The following is a 27412-nucleotide window of genomic DNA, read 5'->3' on the forward strand; positions in this document are numbered from 1 at the left end:
TCAGACAAGAAAAGATGAAGCATAAGAACATATTAGATCACCTAATAGTTGATTGTCACCGAGAGACCACCCAGATAAAGGACCTGTAATGTTCAATACTGTCACCCAAACCTCCTTTAACGAACTGAAATGAAAAATGAAAAGCATCAAAATTTGATCCACCGGGTCATCCAGAAAAGCATAATTCGATGTTCATCATATACATGATTAGGCTTATGGTTTCAACACTGGCATGTAGAAATATATTTACGTGCAATATGTTCTGGAAAATGTGGAGTGTAATTAGAAAGTTAGACGCGTATATAATCACTCGGTGGAAAACTCGCAAAGAAAATCAACGAATGACCCGTATGTGCCATACTTCACAGCTAGACAAATCTAAGTCGGTCGTGTTCTTGTAAAAACAATTCCAGGTTGCGTTTACACGACATGCTTGAAATCTTACCCTAATGAGAGTTCCAGGTATACTTTCCGAGATCCCATACTAGAGATTGTAGCTTCCCTGTAGGTAGACAAGTGAGGAAACTCCCTATATTGCTTCGAAAATTCGTCACCACTATAAGGGAACTTCAAGCTTCTTGAAAACATCAGAGATACTGGAAATAGCACCTGCAAGGAAAAAGCTTACTTCATGATTTTTAACTTGAGATTTCTTCTAATTAATTAACAATCATGTAGCAATCTGATGTGTTTTAGTAAATACCATCCAAGTGCCTCGATTTGACTGATTGAACTTTTCAAAAGATGTTTCTGGACTGATTTGCAGTTCATTTGCCACTTCAGGTGCATGTTTCAAAATAAATTGAAAAGAATTTGAATCCACCACAGAAAATTCGTAACTGGAGTCCATGATCGAATTTCCATCTGCTCATAAGAGGATATTACAGAAACACGGAGTTAGATTGTGCTTTACTCGTACAAAAAGGATGAAGTAAAAATGGAACGGCATTTTAACCCTTATAGATTTGTTGCAACTTGCAAGTAGATGCATAGAACAGAGTCAACAGCTATGTTGCAATTTTCATTTTCGTTTTCCTGGTGTAATGACTGTATGTTGAAATACGAGCCTTTTTGGTGCAGATGTGCTGTATGGAAATAACTGAGAAGACAGTGCCATGGAAATCACGCTTATATGTAGCAAAAATTGCATAATGGAAGATCTGGCTAGCCAATAACCGGCGACAGGAACTAACGGTCTGACACACCACGCTGTCACAAACCCAACTAACCCAGATATTATAATATCGGGAACAAAAAATCCTGCAAGCAGAAAATTTAGATCAGAAAAATATCTTTTGGAAGTGAAGATATATGTGTACCTAACTAGCTATCATTCTCTCAAACTAATAGAGAAATACACAGGCATTTCAATTCTCAAACACATTCTTGATGTACTTTAGTAAAAGTAGGAGCTGTGAAGCTACTACATGGCCTGGATTGGGAATAGACCACTCAACTCAAAACCTAGACATGGAAACAAAAATGCGAAATTGTGCCATTTGATAATGTCTGTCAATAGCAAAAGTGACTGCAACATCTTCCCATTAAGCGATATTCATGAGCTGAAGCACTCAGTCCCACGTGTCTTATGACAATGATCCAGACCTGAGGAGGTTGGTGTCTCGTGCCTAACCACCTAGGTACAATGTGTATCGGCTGGAGTGTTGCCTCAGTCAGGGGCATCTTGGGTGGTGTATGAGATGAGTGCCACATCATTGACAGTTAAACAGTGAAAAAATGGAATAATCACATCACTGACAAGAAAAAGCTCAACCAACGAGCTAATACAAGTTTTCGGTTTAATTTTTGAAGCGCTTTCCCTTGATAGAGTTGCCCAATGTACTTACCCATCCACAAAGAAATTGTTTATCATGTCTACTTAGTACCTCGCACAGATATAGTGCACCCTAATTATTCAGATATTGAACCGAATAAAATTTAACAAATTTGGCAAAGCAAGTCTATTATCACAATTAATGAGTGGACCAAGAGCCTAATCATTTACTTACCATTTGCAAGCACATGAGTTGGCAAAGCTTACCATATGGAGATGGGAGAGAACCCATCATACCCATCTTCTCAATCAAGAATTGTACAAGAAATCCCCTAAAGTAGACGGAGTACGTAAGATAGGGAAGTAAAGGTATCACATAACTCATAGTTGACCTGCAATATAGGTAACCTGGTAGTTAACAATCACATTTCTTAATGAAGTAATACACATGTTTAAGTGGCACAGTTTTACAAAGCATTTCTTTTCTGCAACATAAGAATATATAAGAAAACAACAATAGAGTATTAGCGTACTGTGGGAGTCTGATATTTTCTATCAACTCAGTTACATATAATGAATAAAGGTTTTCAAGACACAGGTCTAAAACCTCTACCAAATTTACGATAGAAAGTCAACAATGACAAAAATGGTTTGGAATACAATCATAGGTTTCAGGATTGACTGATTACTTATATTGACATCAACCACTATGAAGACATTCGGTACATCAATGACCTCTAGACTGTCTCCATGCATTTTTATTTAATTAGAAACTGATTTGTAGCATACCTGTGCCGTAAATGGATATCTTAACCCTATAATATGCTTTCAATCATGAAAATAGCTCCTGAACGGAAATTGACAGCTATAAATGTGTAATAACAGAATATCCAAAACAAAAACTAGGATATCATATCTACCTCCATTTGTTGAACCCAAACTAGAACTTGGACAAGAATCTGCGATTTTACAAGGATGATACAAAATTTGAACATGTCTTTATTGCAAAATCTAGGTACAGAGCAACATAAAGCAACCAAAATCTGAAGTCTTCATTGCAATAATTCCCGTATGGCCACCTTTTTCCGTTATCTTTAACTTTCCGTTACTCTCTCTCCTCCATCTCATTTTCTCTCTCTGCCAAGTGGTGACCTATCACCTATCACGCCACATCATCACCTATCACGGCAACCTTCAATTTTTCTTTTTTTTTATTCTCTCTCTCTAAATTTTTTTTTTTTAATTTCCTTTCACCACTCTCTCTCTAAACTCTGGCGAAGGGGGTTTCCCTTTGCCGGATGTCTGTCGAGATGAACGGATCTGTTCGACAGACCTCCGGCGAAGGGAAACCCCCTTTGCCGGAGTTTAGAAAGAGAGAGAGGAGAGGATTTTAAATTTTTTTTTTAGAGAGAGAGGGTAGAGAGAGAAAAAAAATTTGAAGGTCGCCGACCGAAAATTTGGCCAGCCGGCGAACCTGCCGGTGAAGATGATGATGTGGCTTGCTGAGATGATGTGGCAGAGAGAGAAAATAAGATGGAGGAGAGAGAGTAACAGAAGTTAAAGATAACGGAAAAAGGTGGTCATACGTGAATTATTGCTAAAGTTAGGGGCTAGGCAGGAAGTTGGTCACAAATTTAGAGGCTATTAGGGAAATAACCCTACTTTTAATCACCTACGAGCCTGCCTCTGAGAGCGAAGTAGTAGGAAGAATCTTCGCTGCCTCATTTGATCAAGCTAGCAATCCAAAAGAAATGGAGGCCTTTCTGGTTAGGTCAAGTGGATCGATCTATTTAGTCTCCGCCAAAACCCGACCTACTGACCATTTCTCCCAGACAAACAAGTCTCCTAGCGTAAGGAGTACTCCACTACCCCACTTGGTATGCAGTCTCCAAGCCCCTTTCAGTTCCACAAAGTGTTTCCAATCTTCTTCGGTATTGAGAGGAATGTCGCCGAAGTCTGCACACCTAGTTTCAAAAAGGGCGTAAGGGGGCTCGTGTGGAGCAGCACCAAGCGGCGGCTGAATAAGGAATGGTTTATGACGTCTACTAAAAGGAGGCGGGGGGGGGGGGGGGGGATCCCAACAAGCTACTACGAGACGAGCAAGCAACAAAGTTGCTCGACCACCGGGAGAGGCCCATTAGTAGGTGTAAAGGGCGGCACTCCCATAACCCCTACCCATGAATACGGTATGCCAATGGCTGACCTTCAATTCCGGGATTGGACCAAATAGGGTTTCCTTCCCCAGAAGGGAACGCCCACCAAGTCTGAGTTTTATGTTCTGCCGTATTTGATATTGTCACATGGAACAGCACACTTAGAAATCGCGTCGTGCCCAGACTCTAAATTAAGTTTGGACACAACAGAGCCCCAAGAAACGTCATTGCAGGCCATGGCATGTTGGCCCGTCCCAGCCATTCTGGAAGAAGGTTGGGGTATTTATAACCCCCACTTCTCCACACTTAGTGGGTCACAAGGGCAGACTAAACTACCATTAGGTTCATTGTGCTAAAGTTCACTTTTACTTGAGACAAATTAAGAGCCCTATTTATCAACTCCAAAAACTTTTTCTTTTTAACTAAAGAAAGCTAAATGACATCTGCACGCGACACTTGAGTGCTTAAGTAGGTATATTCTCAAAGGATCATTCAAATAAAATATCTCAACTTTTGAACTTTCAAATGGAAAGATATCACCCTTTCTGTTTGTAGTGGAATCTTGTGGACGTGATACAAGATCCAAATTAATATAGGTGTAAATTTATTTCAGGAACTGAGAAATAAATGTTTGCTACCTTACAATTCACGTACTATGAAAAAATAATATAAACTAAGTGAAGGTTTCACAAACTACCCAAGTGAGGGATGACCAAAAGCTTTGTTGGATTTGCAGAAGAGTATCCATGCAGGAAGCACAGAAACTGTCAGGCAAAAGGTTACAAAACCTCCACCCAAGCCAGCTACACGGTAAAGCTGCCAACAGAAATAACCTAAACATAAAATGAAGGCATTACTTTTTATGCTTTGAGGATCTAACCATACAATAAGCGGATAAAAAAGTATATATATGCATCTTAATCTAAGAAGTTCAAACGCCATCAAAAGAGGAATACAACGAATATGACTTGAATACTCCCTGCTGGATACTACAGTCACTTCAGTGCGTATAAAAATGAGCTTTTAACGCACATCTCAAGTGAATTTGCACATCATCATGAAAGGACCATAAAGTACGACTAAGTTAATGTCTTTGTGTGTTATATAAACTATACTCGATCCAAAATTAAATAATGTAGGAAATAGTTGTAACTTGTAAGTTTGATTTCGTGCACCTAATCTAAATTTAGGAAATTTTACTCCTTGTCCTACACTTGTTGATGTTGGCTACCGATTCTTCATGTTATCTGATTCAAAACATATTTGATCTTTTGAGCAAGCAAGCTCCAAATTCCTGGTTTGTTAACCGTCTATTTCCAATTAAATAGAAGTTGCGAAGTCTCCCAAAAAATAAGAGGAAAAAAAAGTGTCTACATAACAGAGTTGGGTGAGGTCAAACAATTTCCCCATCTTTTAATCAACAGGCAACATGTAATATATGGTTTGCATGGAGCCGGCCTATTCACACATTCTTTTGAAACAAGCTCCTAGCCCACGTTCACGTGAAACTAATGCAAGGGCCATTTACCGGTGAGGATGATCTCCTCCAAGTGGAGACTATTTTTAATATGAATTATTCTATGCTTTTTCAGAGAAAACATTAACATTATGTTTCGAATCGCGAAAAATCAAACATTGATTCATCTGCTGGTGAACCTATTAGCAAAAATAAGAAAAGGAATCAACATATTAAGCCCACAAATGCAACCTCTTTTAACAAGATAGCAGTAGCCTGTCTAAACTTGTTACCATAAATATTTACTGTCACAGTTAATTCACTACACACAGTAATACAAAATGATGAGATAACTCACCAATGTTATGCATGTATATAACCCAAAAGCTCCCCAGAACCTGGCTTCATCAGCTAGTTCCTAAAAGGTTCACAAAACAACAGAGAAAATTTCACTTTTTGTGAGTAATCATAACGCTAAATCAAGTTATAAGTATAACCAATAAAAATAAAAATGAGATGATTTGCACACAACAACACAGCCTTGTAGTTTTATTTATTGCTAGAATTTAAGATTTCTGCTGTTAGTTATGAAGCATTTATGCAGTTATTTTGGCAAAATGTGAAACAGATTTATTCTCAATTCTTACAAAAATGTAATTAACAAACATAATAAAGTTGGATTTTTTAATTTTTCACATTAATCATTCTTCCATTTTCACATTATCCAGGTGTACTTAAGCGCATAACATTTAGGAGATGCCGATACATGGTAGAAAAGAAACCAGCCTTCGCCTACAAAATTCAACCTTAAAAGATGCAATATGGTAGCATATGAGGAGCACGAAATCATATTTTGAGTAATACATTAAAATATAATTTTCATCCAGCTAACGTTTGACTAGGTAATCCGCTACAGAAACTTAAAATTCTACGGGTATATCAACACATTTTGTTGTATTATTTTATGTAAGTAATTGCTCATAAAGAGGATGAGAGAAAGAAAAACGTTATTAGCACGACCAACTGCTACAATTAGTTGGTGGACAGAATATTAAAATACTACAGACTTGGCATGATTTTAATGATGAATAAGGTATGAGACCTCTACTTCCTTTGATGTTTTGAGAACTAAAACATTTTGAGAGAGGGGAAAACATCTCCAAACAATTCTTGGAATCAGCAAGCCAACAAGCGAACAGGGAACAAACATCAAGAAAGCCAAATATGGGTTAGAAAACCTGCAACATATGAAGTGTAAAACAAGAGTCAAAGTCAGTCTCAGCTACTATTCCATTTTACGATCCTAAAGCCTTGATCAACTAACTGATAACTTCAATTGCAGAATGAATCGGCAGAACTAATCTACTTCTGAAAATGAGAAGAAAATGATCTTACCAGCTCATCGCTTGGCTAGAGAATAGCAATCTCACAATAGCAAAAACAATAGGAAAGATGACGGCAAGAATAAACCCAATTGCATGGAACAGCGTTCCTGAAAAATATAATGAAACGAAAGTGATACGTTTCGACTTCAAATGGCATAATTGAAGCCTTACAAACTATGAAACTAGAATGAAAATAATAACCATCATACCCTTAATAAAGTCACACTATGTCCTAAAGCAAGCAAGCCCTCCAACATTACGGAAACGCAAAAAGAAAGGCATGAGTATGAAGATAACAGCCGGAAGACTATGGAGTACCATAGAGGCTCTTCTGGAATAAAAAACCTGAAAGTAAAATTTTATGATGTAGTTGATTGATGAAATTCCAAAATCACATATACCTGACATAGCCATGGAGAAACTAATGCTTGGTAGAGATTCAAATTGACTAACGAAAAATCGAGAAACTCCTAATGCCCATCAGCATACCATGAACAATGACAAGTAATCAAAGAAAACAACCCGCTCCTGATCATCCTTTGGTTCATCCCTTGCAGGCAAAACAGATGATCTCTCGAGGACATTTTGCAGCTTAGAAGAACTTGTGGAGGCCTTAATCAAACTGAACAAATTCTCTCCTCGCCCTTGCATACTTCCTGGTCTAGTCGATTGAAAATTTCATGTATTAGAGAAGATTCCCATGAGGGCTATGTGTTGGAAAATGTTGCTAACAAGTTTGAAATTGAAAACCAGAAATATATGATGTTGTACACTAAACTTCAAAGCTCGATTATATCGATTCTTTTAGACAGTAATTCGCCCCCTTCTGGTAAAACCACGAGTACACAACAGGTATGGAATTATGCCTTCAGGATACGATGAAGTCTTTACAACTATATTGGTTCAAAGTATGTACGCTTTGACCAACACCAAGAACACTCAGAGAATTAATTAACTGATAATGCCAAATCGAAGCCGACACCGAATTCGCCAAAAATTGTATAGAAAAAATCAAGAATTATTTCACTGTTTTGTGTAACACATGAAAAATGAGAGCAAGAGAGATGTGGTTCTGTTGGCTTTTTTTTTTTGATATGCAATTTGGAAAAACATCCTAAGTTATTTATAGGATGCCAAGAGATACAAGTGCATTGGATGTTCCTAAAATGAATAGGAGTCATCCCTATTCGTCATCCCTATTCAACCCACTGGATGTGGCGGTGGATGCATGCCATCTCTTCATTTTCCATTTAATTAACACATCCCACCAATTTGAATATTTGAAAATATCCAACATTCCCCCACCATTTTCAAAAGATTGGAAGTATGAAATAATATATCCAACCGAGACAAATAAAAGAAATAAAAAAATAAAAAGAAAAGAAAAAACTAACAACTTTGGCATTATTGTAGAAACTTGTACATACATGATAGGTATCTTATGGATTTGAACCTTCACTTAGTGCGGACAACTCAAAGTTTTATCAGAATGCTATGGTGAACGTATCTTGAACCAAGAATCCTTTAGTGATGAAACCGGAGCCATCGCACATACTTGTTTCGGTGAATCAGAGTGTTCATACTCCGCACATTAATGGCCATGTGCAATATCCCTTTCATGAGTCTTCTTCGGAAAACGGTCTTATTTTCTTAGGAGACGGCCTGATCTCCACACTCACTTAGGTAAGTCCATTTGAGGTGTTTCCGCGAGGCACCACTTAAAGATTAGGACTTATTAAGGATTTATCATCCATCCTTTGTCTTGCAGAAAACCAATACTAACTCAGAAACGGGAGAATATAAATCGCTAGTATTCCATAATCGCGAAAGCTTTAACTTGTTGGTACCCGTTGAACTTTGCCTATCTATTTCAAGACATAAGTTGGGTTTCCGTTAAAGGCGATCAACCTTCATTCACAGACCTGAGTCCCATTTCCTTATTCTTAACCGAGACCATTACTTTAGGAAGTCCTTTAGTTAATGGGTCCGCTAAGTTTTTCTTTGTTTCTACATAGTCGACTGTAATTACTCCTGTCTTGAGTAATTGTCTCACAAATTGATGTCTGAGACTCACATGTCTCGACTTGCCATTGTAGGTCTTATTTGCAACGTTATAAAGTGTTGCCTGGTTGGCACAATTTATCATGACTGACGAAGATGGCTTCTTCCATATGGGAATTTCTTCTAGCAGATTTCTAAGCCATTCCGCTTCCTTGCTTGCATCTGCTAATGTAATTAATTCTGACAACATAGTTGAATCAGAAATTATGGTCTGCTTCTTGGATCCCCAAGACACAGCAGCACCACCTAAAGTGAAAATCCATCCATTGGTAGATTTTGACTTTGTCTCAATACTATTCCAGCTGGCATCGCTATATCCTTCTAATATAGCGGGGTCTCCTTTAAAATGTAAACCATAATCCATGGTTCCCTTCAGGTAACTTAACACTCTAGAAATAGCTTTCCAATGCTCTGGTCCTGGATTACTCGTAAATCGACACAGTACACTGACAGCGTAGGCTATGTCAGGTCTAGTGCAGTGCATCGCATACATCAGACTACCTATAACACTAGCATACTCAAGTTGAGCTTGGGCACGACCAGTATTCTTCAGTAATTTAATACTGGGGTCCATTGGAGTTGGAGCTGGTTTATGATTGAAGTGATCATACCTTTTCAGAATTTTCTCGATGTAATGTGTTTGACTTAAAGCCAATACATTATCCTTTCTTAGAATTTTAATTCCTAAGATAACATCAGCCACCCCAAGATCCTTCATATCAAACTTTGATGATAAGAATTTTTTCGTTTCTTCAACAGAAGATAGATCAGTTCCAAAAATGAGCATATCGTCAACGTACAAACAAATAAGTACACAACTAGACTTATTTACTTTACAGTAAATACACTTATCTGCATCATTAACGACAAATCCATTTGATCGGACAATATGATCAAACTTTTCATGCCACTGCTTGGGCGCTTGCTTCAGACCATAAAGAGATTTTACCAACTTGCAAACTTTCTTTTCTTGGCCTGGAGAAATAAATCCTTCAGGTTGTTCCATATAAACTTCCTCCTCTAAGTCACCATTTAGAAACGCCGTTTTCACATCCATTTGATGAATAACTAAATGGTGAACTGAGGCAAGGGCAATCAACACACGAATTGAGGAGATACGTGCCACTGGTGCATAAGTATCGAAATAATCAATACCATGCCTCTGTTTAAAGCCTTTAGCAACTAATCTTGCTTTAAACTTATTTATGGAACCATCAGGATTTAACTTCTTCTTAAATATCCATCTACATCCTATAGGTTTAGCCCCAGGAGGTAAATCAGACAATACCCAAGTTTCGTTTGATAAGATAGAATTCATTTCATCATTTATAGCTTCTTTCCAAAAACTAGAATCTCTCGAATTCATAGCTTCAGAAAAGCTAATCGGATCATTATCAATATTCAAAACAAACTTTGTAACGTCTGTTACTTCACTTCTATCACCTTCTATGAGATAAGTGATGAAGTCAGGACCAAATGAACGTTCAGTTCTAGCCCTCTTACCTCTCCTTGGTTCTAATTCAGGAGGTTCACGAGACTTTGGATGTTCATTCATATTAGTGTCAACAGTGGTAGACTCAGAATTAGACAAATTTATGGGATCTACTAAATTATGATTATTAGCACTAGATCTCGTCAAGTTCTCAAAAAATTCTACGTCTACAGATTCTATAATTTCAAAAGTGTCTAGATTTAAGAATCGATATGTCACACTATTATGCGAATAACCTATAAAAGCACACTTGTAGGCTCTAACACCTAATTTTGGTCTCTTAGGGTCTGGTTTCCTAACATATGCAAGGCAGCCCCAAACTTTTAATCTACTAAAATTAGGTTTTCTTTTAAACCAGAGTTCAAAGGGAGTCACATTTTTATTCTTCAAGGGAATCCTATTCAAAATATAACATGCTGATAATAATGCTTCACCCCATAAAGATAACGGTAAGTCAGAACTAATTAACATTGCATTAACCATCTCAATCATAGTCCTATTTTTCCTCTCTGCAATTCCATTTTGCTGAGGAGTGTAAGGTGCAGTGACTTGGTGAACAATTCCATGTGTTTGGCAGAATTTAATAAATTCATTTGGATAGTATTCACCACCTCTGTCAGATCTTAAAATTTTAATCTTAAGACCAAGTTGATTTTCAACTTCCACTTTAAATATTATGAATTTTTCAAAGACCTCATCTTTACTTTTCATTAGATATACGTAAGTATATCTAGAACAATCGTCAATGAAAGTTACATAATATTTGTTGCCACCCTTAGTTATGTGATTTTTTAAATCACCCACATCACTATGAATAATGTCAAGCAAATTAGAATTCCTAACAATAGATTTATGGGATTTTCGAAATATTTTAGCTTGAACACAAACATGGCATTTACTAGTAGAATTAAAATCACAATTAGAAATTAAACCTAATTTTTCCATATTTCTAAGAGAACCATAATTAACATGACCTAATCTACCATGCCATAAATTAACGGAATCAACAATATAAACCGAAGAATTATTATTTATTAGATTCAACTTAACCATTCCGTTACAAGAGTACCCCTGACCAACAAACGTGCCCCTTTTGGACAATACAAATTTATCAGACTCATACACCATCTTAAACCCCTTCTTATTAAGACGGTCTCCCGATACAAGATTTTTAGTCACATCGGGCACATGATGAACATTTTGAAGAGTTAGAGTCTTTCCAGAAGTAAAGAAGAGTTCCACAGTTCCTAATCCCATGACTTTAGAACGGATATTATTGGCTCCTTTAATATCGGTTCCGTCACCGCCAACTTCGTAAGTCTTGAAAAGATTACGGTCATTACAGACATGGATAGTAGCTCCTGTGTCGTACCACCAACCACTGTCGGCATCTATTGTATTGGCTTCAGAAACTGTGGCTATAAATTTTTCTTCGACCATATTTGCTTGCCCTTTAAGATTTTTCTTTCTTGAGCGACAATCACGAGCATAATGGCCGGGTTTGTTACAATAGTAACAAATTATCTTCTTCTTGTCCTTCGGAGTTTGTTTCTTAAACTTTTTATCTTTCCTAGGCTTTAGAGAATCTTTATCAGATTTCCCTTCTTCAACCACATTAGCCTTAGGTTGATAATCAGTTTGGGTCTCTTTTAATTCTCGAATACGAGAATCTTCTTCAATACGAAGGTGACGTTGTAGAGAATCTAATGAATAATTTTCTTCGTCATGCTTGAGTTTTTTCTTATAGTCGCTCCAAGATGGGGGTAGTCTAGAAATGATAACCCCCACCAGAAAAGCATCCATAAGAGAAATTCCAGCGTTTTTAAGATTGCTAACAATAAGTAAAAATTCATTAACTTGAAGCATAACAGACTTATTGTTAACCATCTTAAAATCCATAAAATTACCAATTAGAAATTTTTGATTACTTGCCTCTTCAATGCGGTATTTGTTGTCCAGTGCTTCCCATAATGCTTTGGCAGAATCAATTGAACGATGAGCATTGTAGATAGAAGTAGACAAAGCGTTCAGTATATGACCACGACAAAGAAAATCGTCTTCCTTTCGCTTCCTTCGTTTTTCCCTTAATTCAGTAGAGTCTTCAGGAGTCTCATCAGGAATTTTGTCGAGTACCCCTTCTATTATATAGAATAATTTAATAGAAGTCAGAAAGAACCGCAACTTTTCTTGCCACCTTGTAAAATTCTCTCCATTAAAACTTTCAAGACGTGTGTAGTCTTGATTCATAACACGTAAAGATTGAGTCATTGCCGTTGATGCTTCCATTTCAAACCAATTGATTTACTGTCTAAAAATTGTTGGAAAATGTTGCTAACAAGTTTGAAATTGAAAACCAGAAATATATGATGTTGTACACTAAACTTCAAAGCTCGATTATATCGATTCTTTTAGACAGTAATTCGCCCCCTTCTGGTAAAACCACGAGTACACAACAGGTATGGAATTATGCCTTCAGGTTACGATGAAGTCTTTACAACTATATTGGTTCAAAGTATGTACGCTTTGACCAACACCAAGAACACTCAGAGAATTAATTAACTGATAATGCCAAATCGAAGCCGACACCGAATTCGCCAAAAATTGTATAGAAAAAATCAAGAATTATTTCACTGTTTTGTGTAACACATGAAAAATGAGAGCAAGAGAGATGTGGTTCTGTTGGCTTTTTTTTTTTGATATGCAATTTGGAAAAACATCCTAAGTTATTTATAGGATGCCAAGAGATACAAGTGCATTGGATGTTCCTAAAATGAATAGGAGTCATCCCTATTCGTCATCCCTATTCAACCCAGTGGATGTGGCGGTGGATGCATGCCATCTCTTCATTTTCCATTTAATTAACACATCCCACCAATTTGAATATTTGAAAATATCCAACACTATGTATTACCAATCTAAGAAATTTAAAACAACTATACCAAAGTAGCACTTGTAATGCATACAATAATCTGTCCACAGTATCAGATGCTGTATGATAGAAATAACCACCAATAAGAAAGATAATATCAAGCCCAGGAATGTCCGCAAAGTCTTCAGAAAATATTCTGTAATCCGTATCTCCAAGGATAACAGGAAAAACATCCTGCATTGAGAAGCTAAATCTTTCATATGCCGCCTAACCGACCATCCGTAAATAGAGTACATAAAATGCCCTATCAACAGAGACCGAGAAAAGCTAAGTAATATGAAATTGAAACTTGTGCTGCACTATGTGCCATGGGATACACGGCAGACTGAGCATTAACAAAAGCAGGCCACGATCCAGGTCCAGACTGGCAAACTAAATATGTCAGTCAATTTAGCAACATAAAGAAAGAATCACGTATCTTCATATTTTTATATATGTATTTAAGACATTTCACATTATTAGTGGTTTATTATTAAGGTTTCCCTGTAGGTAACAAAGATGTTTCATCTACTAAATGAAATTATATGGAAAATTTGCAACCAAGAAAGTATTAAATCTTTGAGCAGAAGAGTACCAGGACCACCAGTCCCAGATGCTTCAAGATTAATAAAAGCTCCAATTGTGTTTTTCCATTTATTTGTCTTTAGAAAGCCATGCGCCCCCTGTAAAACACACATGCATCACCTTACTACCTTACAAAACATCAGTTCGGAAAAATTTAAGGAAGAAGCTTGAAAAGTTATCAACTAGTTGCAGCCTTGCAGGCATCTGAAATGAGGACAAAGCAAAAGAAATATGTGGTACCCGATGGATATGACTTGTACAACTATGTAAATTTGTCAATATAGTGAAGAGTTCTGAATTCTCAAACTAAGCGAATGAAAATTCCATTGTTTCAAAAGAGGAGTCATGACACAGCTTTCAAATGACCATTCACTAAAATTGATGGATCTGTATCTGCCGCATGTGCTGATGAAATCCTGAAATTTACTTTGAGTTATTTAATAGTAAGCAATGGAAGAAGAGATTATACATCCTAAACCAGCAGTTTGCAGCTGCACAAAGGGCGAGCCTTGCAGGATCGAATATGCAGAATCCTTGACATTTTATTTCAGCTACTTGCAGACCAATAGTAACCAGGCCAAGGATAGGAAGGTGATTCGGATAACGAAGGAGTCTCGCTCGCCGGTCTAGGTATTACTAACTAACTTAGACTAAAAAGGAAAGAAACAAAGATAATGGGAGTATTTGATCGAATAAGTAAACAAGTGAACAAACAAAACTAACTAAACAATATAAGTAAAACGGGCGAGAGAGGTTCGAGAGAAGTGTCGGAGGAACAAGAGTCGGGAGACGGTGAGACTCGATTCGGGCAACAAATAAGCGAGATAGGTGTCCGGGAATCCATAATGATAAATCTACGACTATGTGTAGTCCGATCTAATGTTTCAAAGTATAATCGATGTTCGACTCCTAAGGTGATGTCTATAAGCACTACGTATATCCGGAGATCATACTTAGTTAAACAAACATCATAATCGGTTAATCCCGAGTCAACGAAAGTGTTGTCTAGTCGCCTAACTATGTGAAGTGCATGACAAGACACATGAAAATATGACTTAGACGATCGATATCGAATACTTCGTTTCGTCTATTAACTATGCGAAGTGCTTGACAAGACACATGAAAATACGATCAAAACGATAATCGAATTAAATGAACATCAATTCATAATCAAAACATCAAATCATATTAAACATAATCACGAATTCATCACATTTCGTCTCATATAATCAATACACTAAAGTTAGCTAAACATGGTGATTGAATAAGAAATGGAAAGAAAATGATGAGAGAATGCCCCTTTTTCGATATGGTTCGAGGCTAAGATCGTCGGAAAATATGAATATTTAGTTGCAGTCGATCTCCCCATAGCTATTTTCTGGGTTCCTCATAGCGACCACCATCATCTTCTCCATTTAGAACTCAACCTCCATTGAAGCTAACCCTAGCTTTCTCTCTCTAGAAGATTTCAAGTCCAAAACCAATCAAACCACATGGGAAGCTAGCCAAGATGATGGGGAGTAAAAGCCCTAAGATTTCGGACCAAGATAGTGGCCGGAAACCCTAGATAATTCCGGCCAAAGAAGCTTCAAGATCCGGCCAAAAAGATGAAGTTCCGGCCAAAAAGCATGGATCCGGGCCAAAGGAAGCTTTTCCCGAGCATGGAGGCGCGCGTCCGGTGCTGTCCCGTGTGCTAGCAGCTGCAGCCCGAACTAGAAAGCTTGCAGCCCGAGCTGCTCCTCTTGGCGTCCTATCTGCTGCCCTTGATTGTAGCCTGAGCTGCTGCTCGTACTCGGAGCAGCTGTTGTTCCGATCCGTTTTGTTGTGCTGCAGCTCCCGCGTCCCATGCTGCTATGCCGTCCCAAGAACCGATTTCCCGAGCAGCTCGAGCTGCTGCCGTGCAGCCTAGAGTTCCTAGCCTCCTTTCTCTCTCTCTCTTGCTTGGTTGTTTGTTGATTGATTCCAAGCTAGAAGATGATGAATAGTGTCTTTGACCCCTTTCTCTAACTTCATTCAAACTTAAACTTTGCTAGTGTCACATCAAGATCCCCAAACTTAAACTTTGCTAGTCCTCGAGCAAGTAAAACAAAATAAAAGCCTAACTCACTGTCGGAGGCATCCCGGTTGCATTTAGCGTATGCAACAAGCCTTTAAACCTCTAGGTTACCCCTAGAGGACGAGTTTTGTCTCGTGAGGGTTTCCATAGATGACACCCACAAACATCGTGGCTTCAAATACACAAGGGTCCAACATCGAAATCATAGATAAGCATGATTCATATAGTAAAGGGTTTAAGCATGTCAACACATAATGAATCAAGTAAATAAGTTCTTGTAAAAGCTAAAGGCCCCTTCACTAATGATATTACCCTAAAATGAAAGTTTCAAACCACAACGAGCAACATCTATGTTTCGAAGTCACAACGCCTTGATTCCTAGTTTAGTACATTTCGCCTCGACTTCGGCCTCACGGACATACACTCCAAATATGAAATCACTCAAGAATGGTTCGCTCGTATGTGTGAGTGTGATCACTAACATGGACTCAACACATAAAAAGGGGTGAGGACAACATTTTGGAACGAATGATCTTCGAAAAGGAATTAGCCACTAAACGGAGTGGGGAAGCTCACTCACCCTTCTCACCCATTCTACCCTCTAAGAATGCCTTCCAAAGGTTAACGGATACTAGAGATGGATGATGATGGAGGATTCCCGAGAATGTCGAACTCTTCATGATAGAACCTCTTAAGCACTTCCACATTCATTTCTTGCTTCGAATACTTATTCATGAACATACACACAAACACACATATATACAATCACATCACTCACACAAAAGAGCTAACATGCTCAAACATACCATAAACAACTTTATTCATCATTCTTTTTTTCTTTTTGTCTTTCTTTTTTCTTTTTTTCACTTTTTCTCTTTTTTTTTTCATAACACAACATCACATAAAACAAACATAACTCACACAATACTACATTCGTGCAATCAATTTTTTTTTCCTTTCATACTTTCTTTTGACATTCTTCATTCTTTTCTTCTTATGTCTTCATTCTCGGGATATAAGATGATGGATGATGATGGAGTATCCGCTTTCCTCTAGTTGACACTCTTATTGGGTTTCATGGACTACAAGGGCAAGGTTAATTCGCTATCCTAATGTCACTCTTAGTGGCTAAGGAAGTTGAGCACACGAGATCAAATGAGCTCTTTTAATAGTTACGAGGTTGAGTAGCTCTTCATTATACTCGGAGTTAGCGCGGAAGAGTACACTCGAAGGACAATTTAGGCTTTGAGCTCTCACATGGGTTATGTCTCCACTAATGACTACTCTAGGTCTCTTAGAGATGTTTCTTCTTCACTAAGATGTTACTCCCATAGTATAACACAAACACTCAAAGACTCGACTTTCATGCAAAGACCATTAGCAATCACAAATCTCATCAACTCGACACATATGCATCAACATTCTTAAAACTATCACTACAATCACATGCAAATCTTCTCAAAATGTTCAAAAATTTTCAAATTTTAGCTAATTTGAACCCTTTTGTCTTTGAAACCCATGGTCATGCATTGGTAATGGTCATATCCCGCATCCCCAAACTTAAAACTAACATTGTCCTCAATGTTCTAAGCATACACTGACCAAATGATAAAGAGACACATCAATTTAAAGAGAAGAATGGAGAGATATTACCATAACCGAAGGAGATAAAAGGTGATACTACGAAGACTCATGTATAACGAGGTTCCAAGTTGATGCCTAGCTCACGCCATCCCCAAACTTGGAACAAACCACGCCTTAGAAGTAAAACAAGTAAGAAATGCTCCTAAAATATCCAAAAACATAATGGAAATGAAGCACATAAAAGACATGACCATGTAAAAGTCTACCATTAACGCGGGTATACACGATTGCATTGAGCTATGCAATTAACCTTTGATTCTCTTGTTTTCACACAAGAGCACGAGTTATGTCTCGCGGAGGGTTTCCAGAGATGTTACCCACAAACATCAAGGCCCACTTAGTCAGCCTAACGATCATAAAGCAAAAGACGGAAGATTTGGGGGGTCAACCCAAAGAAAACTATATACAAATGGTAATCGTCTCACAAGAGTATTAAACCAAAGAAGTGCGCGTGAGACGAAAACCAAAAAGAGGTTATCCCCCAACTTAGTGGATGCACGGTCCACTAAGTTAGCATGAATGCTAGGGGCGACGACTAAGAAGTCGTCAAAAGGATCGACATAGAAGTGAAGTGAGAGGAAGTCAGTCGAAGGCAAAAAGTCAAACTCAAGCTTAGTGGATAAAACATCCACTAAGTCCCTAGACATGCTAGGGAAGACGTCCGAAGTGTCCCAGAAGGGGTCAACAACCGTGTCTGAGATCATGTGGAAGGTCGAACTAGACTCTAAGGGTAAGGCAATAGGCGCGGGGACCAAGTCAAGGTCCATAATTTCCTTAGGTAAATAATCCAACAAGCTATCCGCTATCTCTTCAACTACTATGTTATCGACACCCTTAAAGGCATCTGGAGCCTCAAAGTCAGGCATAACACCTTCCATTTTACATAACCCATCCAAATAATCACAAGTGCTAAAGATTGGAAAGTTCAACATTGTAAGATTCCCAAGTTTGCTCGTAGAGCTATCATCCTCAACATCAAAATCTAATGTAGTCGAATCATGGTGAGATAACAATGGTCGAGGGAATGAGCAATAAGGGTTATCGGTCAATTCATGTTCAAAGGGTCTATCAGGAGCTTCTTCGACATTTAACTTAAGACTGGAGTTAGGTGTATTACCCTCACCAGCATTCATAGTCTCTTCTTGAGTTTGGGGTGCGCAAACCCCTTCCTCGTCGACGATAGGCTCTGACTCAAGTCTATCAACAATTTTGAGAATCCATTCCGTGATCTCTGCAACATCTCGATTGAATCTAGTCTGATACTCCAAAATTGCTTGGAGACTATCTTCAGATGTCTCCTCGTAATAAGGAACATGAGTATAACTAGATAAAGACTCTTGCAGAACACGGTTCATGGGACAATACTCGGTCAAATGGTTTAAGCTCGCGCAAATAGCACAAACCGGGTTAATGGTCTCCATGGTCCTTTCTTCACTACCTTCATGTAGAATACCTAGACTCGACTCTTTGAGTGGAATCATCGAGTCCGGAATTATCATCACTAAGTGAACCGTCCATATATGCTTGTCGATAGTCACGAAGACTTCGACGTGGTCGATCAATACTAATAGAACTACGGTTATCATCAAATGACGAATTCATACATGAAGATGTGGTCATCCCAAATTCTTGTCGATAGTCTCGAAGACTCTTACGGGGTTGATTACCCTCATGCTTATAATCCCTACGACCATATCTATGACTTGTCTGACCGACTCCATGCATTTGACGGTATTCACCCATGGTCATCCTAGGTCGGTCAGACTCAACTCGCCTATTCCTATCACTAGTCGAACCATTTCTATATAAGTTTGAGTAGTCCTGACGACTTCTAGGTGGTCCACTAGTGTGGGAAATAGTTATAATAATGTCATCATCATCATCATCAAACGACAAACTTGCCATGACTTCACAATCTTAAAAGATGCTAACCCACAATCACAAAATGGAGACTAACACTAATAGAACTAAACAATCACGCACAAGTAAAAAGGAAGAGTTAGAATGCGATACTAGCAAATGCTCCTTTCGTTTCGTCCGTTTTTCCTCTTTAGCTTCTTGATTCCTTCCTTTTCCTTCGCCTTTATGTCTCTTTTGGCTCTTTTCTATAAAACGGTAACTAAAAAAAAATGAAATTAAAGAAGTACAAAAACAAAGAAAACAAGAACGTCTAAGTAAACAAATAACACTAAACTAATGAACAAAACAACAACCGATATCCAAACTACTAAACCTATCCCCGGCAGCGGTGCCAAAAAACTTGATGCACCCGAAAAGGTTGCACACCCAAGCGGAGGTATCAAGTAGTAACCGGTAAAACCGGAGTCGATCCAAGGATATGAAGGTGATTCGGATAACGAAGGAGTCTCGCTCGCCGGTCTAGGTATTACTAGCTAACTTAGACTAAAAAGGAAAGAAACAAAGATAATGGGGGTATTTGATCGAATAAGTAAACAAGAGAACAAATAAAACTAACTAAATAATATAAGTAAAACGGGCGAGAGAGGTTCGAGAGAAGTGTCGGAGGAACAAGAGTCGGGAGACGGTAAGACTCGATTCGGGCAACAAATAAGCGAGAGAGGTGTCGAAGTCCAGGAATCCATAATGATAAATCTACGACTATGTGTAGTCCGATCTAATGTTTCAAAGTATAATCAATGTTCGACTCCTAAGGTGATGTCTATAAGCACTACGTATATCCGGAGATCATACTTAGTCAAACAAACATCATAATCGGTCAATCCCGAGTCAACGAAAGTGTTGTCTAGTCGCCTAACTATGTGAAGTGCATGACAAGACACATGAAAATATGACTTAGACTACGATCGATATCGAATACTTCGTTTCGTCTATTAACTATGTGAAGTGCTTGACAAGACACATGAAAATACGATCAAAACGATAATCGAATTGAATGAACATCAATTCATAATCAAAACATCAAATCATATTAAACATAATCACGAATTCATCACATTTCATCTCATATAATCGATACAATAAAGTTAGCTAAACATGGTGATTGAATAAGAAATGGAAAGAAAATGATGAGAGAATCCCCCTTTTTCGATGTGGTTCGAGGCTAAGATCGTCGGAAAATATGAGTTTTTAGTTGCAGCCGATCTCCCCTTAGCAATTTTCTGGGTTCCCCATAGCGACTGCCATCATCTTCTCCATTTAGAACACAACCTCCATTAAAGCTAACCCTAGCTTTCTCTCTCTAGAAGATTTCAAGTCCAAAACCAAATCAAACCACATGGGAAGCTAGCCAAGATGATGGGGAGTAAAAGCCCTAAGATTTCGGACCAAGATAGTGGCCGGAAACCCTAGATAATTCCGGCCAAAGAAGCTTTAAGATCCGGCCAAAAAGCTTGGATCCGGGCCAAAGGAAGCTTTTCCCGAGCATGGAGGCGCGCGTCCGGTGCTGTCCCGTGTGCTAGCAGCTGCAGCCCGAGCTGCTCCTTTTGGCGTCCGATCTGGTGCTCTTGATTGCAGCCTGAGCTGCTGCTCGTACTCGGAGCAGCTGCTGTTCCGATCTGTTTTGTTGCGCTGCAGCTCCCGCGTCCCATGCTGCTATGCCGTCCCGAGAACCGATTTCCCGAGCAGCTCGAGCTGCTGCCGTGCAGCCCGAGCTGCTGCCGTCCTAGCTTAGCCGGATCTTCCTCCTTTCTTCTCTCTTTTCTCTTCAACCTTTAAGTTCTCAAGAACCCTAGAGTTCCTAGCCTCCTTTCTCTCTCTCTTGCTTGGTTGTTTGTTGATTGATTCCAAGCTAGAAGATGATGAATAGTGTCTTTGACTCCTTTCTCTAACTTCATTCAAACCCTAGACTTAGTCAAACTTGACTAAGTCTTTAGACCACAAATGGGTGCCCATAAAATCTCTACACAATTCTTCTTCTCTTAATATTTCTTGGGCTTGGACTTGGTTTTGGGCTTTGATAAATCAAGAGAGTGCCTCCATCCTTGTCTCTACATCTTCAAATTCTCACAAAGGACTAGAATACCCTCGGACTTCTTTCTTCCATATCTTTCCTGTACGAACTCCGAATTGAATACCGTTTTCATCGTCGGACTCGTCATTGACTATACTTGTCATTTGATTTGCTTGAAGTCTTTTTCTCTCGTTTTCGGCACATGAAATGATAGTAACAATTCGTTCCCTTTATTCCGATTTTCATGTCTAACTTCAAAATAGGTACCTAACATGAAAAATACATAAAATATTATTGATAACACTCGAAAAGAAGTAATTAGTCTAAGTTAGGCTCCAAATGTGACATTTTAGTGTCACATCAATATGCATAAGCGTGAAGTTCCGAACCCCAACAAAGTACCAACAGGACTGTCATGGCACATGTCTATCCTTGATCCATGGGCTAATTATGGAGATGCACGCCATTCACCTAGGGCTTTACAGATTTTATTTAAATTCATACACCATAATAGAATTTCAGAGTGCTTTTTTGAAACAATAGAGAATTTCTATTAATATGTATAAAAATGTACAAGATTTGAACACAAGTGGCTAAGGTCCTTCAGAGAAAATATGTACCGCTATTGATGCACCCGAAAAGGTTGCACACCCAAGCGGAGGTATCAAGTAGTAATCCGGCAAAGCCGGGATCGATCCAAGGATAGGAAGGTAGTTTGGATATCGAAAGGGTCTCGTTCGCCGGTCTAGATATCACTAACTAACTTAGACTAAAAAGGAAAAGAATACAGGTAAACGGGGGGTTTTGGATTGAATGAGGAACAAAACAAGAAAATTAAACTAAACAATAAAAGTAAACGGGCGAGAGAGATTCGAGAGAAGAGTTTGGAGGAGCAAGAGTCGGGAGGTGGTAAGACTCGATTCGGGCAAACATCGATCGAGAGGGATACTTCGATCCACAAGATTGAAAGTGACAATTACTAATAATCTATTCACATGAAAATGCAATTAACTTCACCCACATTAACAATCCTAAGCATCATGTATCTAACTAAGCATAATCGATCAAACGTCACTAAGCATCGACTATCAAACTTATACACACTATCTAATGAATTGCAATGAACAAATATGACACTAATAAGTATAATAAGTCAAACTAAGTATCATCGATCAAGGGTTAGTAAGTATCGATTATCAAACTAAGTACGCATTATCAAACTTTGTGCCAATAGGCGATTAAGATCAAGGTTTCTAGTTTATAAAACTAGACGAAGTCAATTAAACTCACATGTAAATAAATAATAAGTCATTCATCACATTCAAATCATGCTTCAAGAGTATCCGAATACAAGAGTAAGGTGTCGAAGTCCGAGAATCCATAATGATAAATCTACAACTATGTATGGTCCGATCTAATGTTCCTAAGTATAATCGATGTTCGACTCCTAAGGTGATGTCCATAAGCACTACGTATATCCGGGGATCATACTTAGTCAAACAAACGTCATAATCGGTTAATCCCGAGTCAACGAAGGTGTTGTCTAGTCGCCTAACTATGTGAAGTGCATGACAAGACACATGAAATTATGACTTAGACTACGATCGATATCGAATACTTCGTTTCGGTTAATTAACTATGCGAAGTGCTTGACAAGACACATGAAAATACGATCAAAACGATAATCGAAATAAATGAACATCAATTCATAATCAAAACATCAAATCATATTAAACATAATCACGAATTCATCACATTTCATCTTATATAATCGACACACGAAAGTTAGCTAAACATGGTGATTGAATAAGAAATGGAAAGGAAATGATGAGAGAATCCCCCTTTTTCGATGTGGTTCGAGGCTAAGGTCGTCGGCAAATATGAGTCTTTAAGGTGCAGCCGGTCTCCCCTTAGCAAATTCTGGGTTCCCCAGAGCGACTATCATCATCTTCTCCATTTAGAACTCAACCTCCATTAAAGCTAAACCCTAGTTTTCTCTCTCTAGCAATCTTCAACCAAAATCAAATCAAACCACATGGGAAGCTAGCCAAGGATGAGGGGAACAAAAGCCCTAAATTTTCGGGTCAAGAAGGTTGCCGGAGAACTCATACAAGTCCGGCCAAAATTGAGAAGAAATCCGGCCAAAAAATGGAGTTTCCGGCTAAATGAGGTGTTGTCCGGCCTTGAGCTGCTTGAAGTCGCGTCCCCAAGGCCATTCCGAGCTGCAGTCGCGACCTTAGCAAGCTTCCCGTGCACGATCTGTCCGTTCCGAGCGAAATCGGGGCTGCTCCCTTGTTGTCCCGCGGGTACTGCTGTGCGTCCATGAAAGCTGTAGCAGCAGCTCCCGTGCATCCTTCCCGTGCCGGCCAGGTGCTGTTGCAGCTCTCCCGAGCAGCCCGAGCTGCTGCCGGTCAACCTTGGCCGGCCTTGAGCTTGGCCGGCCTTGCTTTGGCCGGCACTTCTCCTTCTATTTGCTCTCTCTCCTTCAAACTCTCAAAAGCCTAGAAGTTGATGAAGAACACCAACCCTAGCACCCTTTCTCTCTCTCCTTTTTCTTGCCTCCTTTTCCAAGGTAGAAGATGATGAATAGTATATCCAACTTGCGTTTACTACTCAAACCCTAGGTCAAGACTTAGTCAATTTCTTTAGACTTTGTTGACTTGGATCCATAAAGAGAGGGTGCCCATATAATTCTTCCTTGTCATTCTTCCTTGGGCTCTTGGGCTTTGATTAAGAAACCAAGAGAGTGCCTCCATCCTTGTCTCTACATCTTCAAATTCTCACAAAGGACTAGAATACCCTCGGACTTCTTTCTTTCATATCTTCCCCGTCTGAACTCCGAATTGAATACCGTTTTCACCGTCGGACTCGTCATTGACTATACTTGTAATATGATTTGCTTTAAGTCTTTTTCTCTCATTTTCGGCACATGAAATGATTGTGATAATTCGCTCCTTTTATTCCGAATCACACGCTTAACTCCAAAATAAGTACCTAACATGAAAAACACATAAAATATTATTGATAACACTCGAAAAGGACTAATTAGTCTAAGTTAGCTCTCCAAATGTGACATTTTCGTGTCACATCAAGATCCCCAAACTTAAACATTGCTAGTCCTCGAGCAAATAAAACAAAATAAAAACCTAACTCACTTTCGGAGGCATCCCGGTTGCATTTAGCGTATGCAACAAGCCTTTAAACCTCTAGGTTACCCCTAGAGGACGAGTGTCGTCTCGTGAGGGTTTCCATAGATGACACCCACAAACATCGGGTTTCAAATACACAAGGGTCGAAAATCCAAATCATAGATAAACATGGTTCATATAGTAAAGGGTTTAAGCATGTCAATGCATAATGAATCAAGTAAATGAGCTCTTGTAAAAGCTAAAGGCCCCTTCACTAATGATCTTACCCTAAAGTGCTAGTGTCATACCATAATGAGCAACATCTATGTTCCGAAGTCACAAAACCTTGATTCCTAAGTTAGTACATTTCGTCTCGACTTCGGCGTCACGGACGAACACTCCAAATATGAAATCACTCAAGAATGGTTCACTCGTATGTGTGAGTGTGATCACTAACATGGACTCAACACATAAAAAGGGGTGAGGACAGCTTTTTGGAACGAATGATCTTCGAAAAGGAATTAGCCACTACACGGAGTGGGGAAGCTCACTCACCCTTCTCACCCATTCTACCCTCTAAGAATGCCTTCCAAAGGTTAACGGATACTAGAGATGGATGACGATGGAGGATTCCCGAGAATGTCGAACTCTTCATGATAGAACCTCTTAAGCACTTCCACATTCGTTTCTTGCTTCGAATACTTATTCATGAACATACACACAAACACACATATATACAATCACATCACTCACACAAAAGAGCTAACATGCTTAAACATACACATAAACCACTTTATTTCATTCTTGCTTTCTTTTTTTCTTTCTTTTGTTTTCTTTTTCTTCTTCTTTTTTATTTTCATTCTTCTTTTTTTCTTTTTTTCTTTTTTTTCTTTTCATAACACAAAGACAATCAACCAAAACAAAATACAACACATACAACTCTATTCTTGCAATCAACTTTTCTTTTCATACTTGCTTTTAACATTCTTCATTCTTTCTTCTCATGTCTTCATTCTCGGGATATAAGATGATAGATGGTGATGGAGTATCCGCCTCCCTCTAATTGGCAATCTCATTGGGTTTCATGGACTAAAAGGGCAAGGTTTATTCGCTATCCTAAAAAGAAAAACATAATGCTAATTGATATAAGATCAATATCTGGTGCCTCATAACATATTTATATGAACTTTAAGAGTTTACACAAATTGAGCAAAGACAGTACCTCATAACAATATTAGTATGATTTCGATACCCAAATGCCAAACTATGACCCAAAAACATCATCTTGAAAGAACCAGCAACAACTTCTTCTTCAATCTCAATCCTAATAAACCAGGTAGAACTCAAAATCAAATAAATGGCAATAAAAATACCGAAAACAAACCTGTGATGTGATTTCTGGTTTAGTCGGGAATAGGATGGCAATAAAAATACTGAAAACATCATCTTGAAAGAACCAGCAACAACTTCTTCTTCAACCTCATAACAATATTAGTATGATTGCGATACCTAACTATATTGTTTGGTTTAGTCGGGAATAGGATTGCTAGAGATTAATGAAGTTCATAGCTTTTTCATCTAATGGTTCCAAGTGAAAGGGAAACGCAAACCGACCCACGCCTCGGTTTTGGATTTCCCCTTAATTTGGGAATGAGAAATGCTAGGGAACAAGAAGCCACATAGGATTTCTACCCAGAATCTACTGAACTGCGAATCACAACAAGCCACATAGGATTTCTACCCAGAATTCTCCCACGAAATGTGAATCCTGGTGCATTCCCGTGCACGAAATACCATTCTGGAATGTGATTCGTTGTAATCGCATTCCACCCACACCCGCCAAACATAGGTCAAATTTTTGAATTTCCTATACTAAGCCAATGAACAAAAATTAGCTACAACAACAACTAGATAATTACCTAATACTGGGTCCAGCTCGCTGAGCCAGAGTCTGTAACTGTAACGTAATGTACTGAGCCGCCTCCATTAAACCTGGCCGACCTTCCTGATACATTATCACAAACAAAAATCTTCATTTCAAAGGGTGTCCCAAAACTTGAGAAAAAAAGAAGAAGAAAAGATCTTATTGATTGAAGTAAACTCACTTGACGACCATCAATTTCTTCAGAGAGTATTCGTAGATGTTCAATAGCTCTTGCTTCTGAGAATCGATCAAGAGGAGCGTCGATTTCAAGAGGTTTAATGTGTTTAGTGTGAAGGATTATATACACTAAAAACGACATGATTCCATACAAAATCCCTAATGAAATCAAGCATTTGAAGCTAGAAATGTTACCAGAACTAGTACTACTAAATTTGAGCTTCATTTTTTCGTCTATGAAGATTCAAACTGAATGGTTTTTAATTGTGGATCAGTCACTTTAGTATTGAAACAACATGAAGAAGGAAAATAGATCAGAGAAATGTTGAGATTTTTAGAAAGAGAAACAGGAGATCACTCAAAGTCAAAGACGACCGAGAAAGCCTATAGCCAAATTAATTGCCCACATAGTTTGATTTAGGTGGTGTTTTTTTTATTCGAATTCCAATCTGACATTTGACTTAATTTGTCCCTTGACTCGAACCAAATTTCAAATATTTTTTCAGATAATAAATTTTAATTAACAGTCCGTTGTGCGATGACTTCATATGAATATTGTTCCCCTTATTAACACAAGATGAGTCTGATTAGGTGAGTCAGTTTCTAATATGACTGAATTAGAATAAAATTCGTCCACTTACCACCATATGAATCTGCTAACTCACCCCAATAACCATAAATCAACCTATGTGATTCCAACTTATTTATACCGTTAATGTCTATACTCGTCTGGTTCCC

The 27412-nt window shown here is 38.5% G+C and overlaps 1 pseudogene; it reads right to left on the bottom strand.

The window, feature by feature from the left end:
• On the bottom strand, positions 1 to 26900 carry LOC147544462 (uncharacterized; annotated as a pseudogene).
• Between the last annotated feature and the right edge of the window lie 512 nt (positions 26901 to 27412).

Source organism: Eschscholzia californica, unplaced genomic scaffold, assembly GCF_041429995.1.
Source record: "Eschscholzia californica isolate CP2 unplaced genomic scaffold, dmEscCali1.0.p SCAF_4, whole genome shotgun sequence".
NCBI lineage: Eukaryota > Viridiplantae > Streptophyta > Magnoliopsida > Ranunculales > Papaveraceae > Eschscholzia > Eschscholzia californica.